Source organism: Rhincodon typus, chromosome 19 (assembly GCF_021869965.1).
Source record: "Rhincodon typus isolate 14 chromosome 19, sRhiTyp1.1, whole genome shotgun sequence".
Taxonomy (NCBI): Eukaryota; Metazoa; Chordata; class Chondrichthyes; order Orectolobiformes; family Rhincodontidae; genus Rhincodon; species Rhincodon typus.
This window is the reverse complement of record NC_063350.1, coordinates 46793238-46797686: the sequence shown is the minus strand read 5'-3', so window position 1 is coordinate 46797686 and position 4449 is coordinate 46793238. Positions and strand designations below refer to the sequence as shown.

At 40.0% G+C, this 4449-nt stretch overlaps 1 long non-coding RNA gene across 2 annotated transcripts in view; it reads right to left on the bottom strand.

Annotated features, from left to right (window-relative positions):
• LOC125485446 overlaps positions 1-3517 on the bottom strand; it is a 65924-nt gene extending 62407 nt beyond the window's left edge. For both annotated transcript variants that reach the window (XR_007264174.1, XR_007264175.1), the window contains exon 1: positions 3173-3517. This is a non-coding gene — a long non-coding RNA (uncharacterized LOC125485446). The remainder of the gene's footprint in view (positions 1-3172) is intronic.
• Between the last annotated feature and the right edge of the window lie 932 nt (positions 3518-4449).

Genomic DNA, 4449 nt, shown 5'->3' with positions numbered 1-4449 from the left:
AAGAGTCTGAAGAAGGGTCTAGACCCGAAACGTCAGCTTTCCTGCTCCTCTGATGCTACTTGGCCTGCTGTGTTCATCCAGCTCTACACCTTGTTATCTCAGATTCTCCAGCATCAGCAGTTCCTACTATCACTTTAATAAAGATGGTTTCTTCTTCAGTGGGATTTAACTTGGCTATATTAAGGCAGGCAATTTTTTATTTGTCAGGAATTTCATTAATTAGGCCCTTAGATTTCCAGAATCTATTCACACTGGGGGACGATTTTCATTCTGCGCATTATCGGTGCCAAGACCATAATCTGGTTCCTTGCGAATATTGGTTTTCAATTCTCTTGTGTAGAGTGTGTGAAGTAAATCCTTCTCACATGAGTTCACTGATTCAGAGAGATTCACACAGTGCAGAAAGGGTACTTTGGCCCATCATGTCTGCACTCACACAGGAGATGGGAGAGATACTAAACAAGTATTTTGCATCAGTGTTTACTGTGGAGAAGGATATGGAAGATAGAGAATGTGGGGAAATAAACAGCAATGTCTTGAAAAATGTCCATATTACAGAGGAGGAGGTGCTGGACATCTCAAAATGTATAAATCCCAGGACCTGATTACGTGTACCCTAGAACTCTGTGGGAAGCTAGGAAAGTGATTGCTGGTCCCTTGCTGAGATATTTGTATCATCAGTCATCACAGGTGAGGTACTGGAAGACTGAAGGTTGGCTAATGTGGTGCTACTATTTAAGAAAGATGGTAAGCAAAAACCAGAGAATAAAGAGTGAACCTGACATTGGTGAGCAAGTTGTTGGAGGGTATCCTGAGGAACAGGATTTACCTGTATTTGGAAAAGCAAGGACTGATTAAGGATAGCCAACATGGATTTGTTCATGGGAAATCATGTCTCACTAACTTTACTGAAATTTTTTGAAGAAGTAACGAAGGGGATTGATAAGGGCAGAGCAGTGGACGTGATCTATATGGACTTCAGTAAGGCATTCGACAAGGTTCCTCATTGTAGACTGGTTAGCAAGGTTAGATCACATGGAATACAGGGAGAGAACTAACCATTTGGATACAAAACTGGCTCGAAAGTGGGAGACAGAGGTGGTGGTGCAATGTGCTTTTCAGACTGGAGGCCTGTGACCAGCAGTGTGCCACAAGAATCGGTGCTGGGTTCACAGCTTTTCGTCATTTATCGAAATAATTTGGATGTGAACATAGGAGGTATGGTTAGTAAGTTTGCAGATGACACCAAAATTGGGACTGTAGTGGACTGTGAAGAAGGTTACCATGGAGTACAATGGGATCTTGATCAGATGGGATAATGGACCAAGGAGTGGCAGATGGAATTTAATTTAGATAAATGTGAGGTGCTGCATTTTGGAAAGACAAATCAGGGCAGGATTTATACACTTAATGGTAAGGTCCTGGGGAATGTTGTTGTAAAAAGCAACCTTGGAGTGCAAGTTCATAGTTCCTTGAAAGTGAAGTTGCAGGTAGACAGAATAGAGAGGAAGGTGTTTCGTATACTTGCCTCTATTGGTCAGTGCATTGAGTATAGGAGCTGGGAGGTCATGTTGCGGCTGTACCGGACATTGGTTAGGTCACCTTTGGAATACTGTGTGCAATTCTGGTCTCCCTGATATAGGAAGGATGTTGTGACTCTTTAAAGGGTTCAGAAAAGATTTACAAGGATGTTGCCAGGATCAGAGGGTTTGAGATATGGGGAGAAGCTGAATAGGCTGGGGCTATTTTCCCTGGAGCATCAGAGGCCGAGGGGTGACTTTATAGAGGTTTATAAATCAAGAGGGTCATGGATACGGTGAATAGACAAAGTCTTTTCCCGGGGTGGGGCAAGTCCAACACAAGAGGACACAGATTTAAGGTGAGAGGAGAAAGATATAAGAAGGACCTAAGCGGCAACCTTTTCACACAAAGGGTGGTGCATTTATGGAATGAGCTGCCAGATGAAGTGGGAGAGGCTGGAACAATTACAACATTTTAAAGGCATCTGGATGGGTATATGAGTAGGAACGTGTAGAGAGATATGGACTAAATGCTAGCAAATGGGACTAGATCAGTTTAGGATATCTCGTTGGCATGGATGAGTTGGACTGAAGGGTCTGTTTCCATACTGTACAGGTCTATGATTCTATGGCATAACTACCACTAAAAGCGTGCTAATCCAAAATTTACCGCACTTGTATTATATCCCCAAATATTAAATATGCTTTGAAGGAAACTGAAAGCAATAGAACAAAAACATTATGAAGTATAGCATCTAGTTTTGGCATCTTCTGCATATCATAACTTCATATGCAGAATGTCTACAGTGGGAGTAACAGTCTGAAATGTGTAAGAGTTAGCAGCTGGAGTTGATACTTAAAGACCTCCCTGTATTAATCATATTTTTCTTTTAACCTGACAGGTGATTGTCTGCATGCCTGTCAGTGTAGACTGCACCATAAATTACAAAGCAAGTACAAAACACTAAGCAATACATTCTCTGACACTTCAACTTGCTAATTACTGGATACCAAAAGGAAAAATTCCAACAGCAATAAACCAAAGTCACCTCAAATCCTTCAAAACCAATTTGTGCACTGGATAGAATTCACAAGAGGTGGGATAATCAGGATTCTGCCAAGTTTATTTTTGAATCTTTTTTAAAGAAAGCAATATTCCTGACCAGTTCATCCATCCATCCAAATTTGATGATAAATCCCAGCTATGGAAAGTGTTTGATCTCAGTCAAGTACAATCACAAATTTGGTTCTATTTATACAAGGTAAAATTTCTTTTGCCCTCCTGGAATAACTTCAGCTTTCACTGGCTCTTAAGGTTTGGTAAGACATGGGGTAGTTCAGATAACTTATCAACCAAGAATGTTCTTTCTATTTCTCAAGGTTCAAGTCGTAATCAGGAATAGCACATTAACAGGACTGTCTCCAGCCAATTATGTAATTAGGATCCGACATTCCACTTGATACCAGGCAATGCAGTCAATAACATTTTATTTTATAATCATTACAAACCACATCAAGGATTGAAATTCCTATGTCCCAACCGGCTGGAGTTTATTTACTCGTTTCAAAAATGATTAAAGTCAGTGAAGGGAATTAGATGTTCACTAAAATTTTCTGATTGTACCAATTTGCTTTGAAGATCCATGTCCTACCTGGCTTTGGAACTTCCAGTATAGTCAGGAGAGAATGGTCTCTGTACTCTGCTGTGTCTGGTGATTCATTCTCATTCGAAACACTGCCTCCTTTCCTTGTCTCTGTGATGTTGCTTTGAGCCCATGTCACTTCGTCTTCTCCACGGATCGAGGTGACTGTGAATCTCTTACTCATCTCGCAAGAAAATAAACAAATGGCAACGCAAAATAAAAGTGTAATTAAAGAAGAAATCACTGAAAGACTAGGTCACTGCACGAAGCAATCTTCAGCACCTCCACACTGAATGAGTTGCTTCCTACTGGGCTTTATATTTACTCTATCCTCCATGGGTCTTAGTGCCCAACCTCGGCTTCGCAGCTCGTGTGAATAAGAGTTATTCGACTTTGGGGTGGGGGGGGGGGAGGGTGGTGGTGGTGAGGAAGCAGCACGTTTACAGTTAGATTTATTTCAAGCAACTTAATGATGTTTATTTATTGTATACTTTTTTAACAAATCACAATTTATGAATGAGAATAAAAGGTATCTAAGTGAAAAACCATTGTTACAGCAAAAGTTGATGGATTGATTTAATGGATATGCAGAATGAGCTTTGAATCCATGGTTATCGTGATGAAACAAAATATTGGATACCTGATGTTTGATGTGATAGATTGAGCGGTCGGGATTTGTGTGGAAATTAATTTTAAATTATCTTTATTTTTAAAATGTTCCTAAAGGGGTCACATTAGAACCAGTCTTCCCACTTTATGACTGCTGTCTGTCATTTACACACCTGTAACATCAACTGTAGTTCACTTTGTAGTCCTTGAACTGCTAAGACTCACGATTTTGTGTTCAAATCCCACTTCAGGGGTTGAAGGCGCACTGCACTGTTTCAGGTGTTGTCCTTCACATAAGATGTGAGACCGAGGTCCTTCCTGTTTAGTTGGATGTAAAAGGACCCGGGGTGCTATCTTTTTAAAAGGACCAGGTAATTTTTTCTTAGAAAGCTGGCCCATATCTATACTTCCACTAACTTTGCCAAAAATCAGATTACTAGCTTTATCATATGTTTAATGATATTCATAATTTTAAAAAGCTGGAATATGAATAGTCGTGCTACCACATAATCGAAGCAAAAACAATCTCGTATTTTTATTTCAGATTTACAGCTCCTCGTTTTTTAAAATTGCATTCAACAACATGGAGGCAAAGGCAAAATGTACATAATTTAGAGGGATGAATCTGTATTTGGAGAGGAGAGACTGAGAGGATTATCCATGCTTTTTTGAGGAAT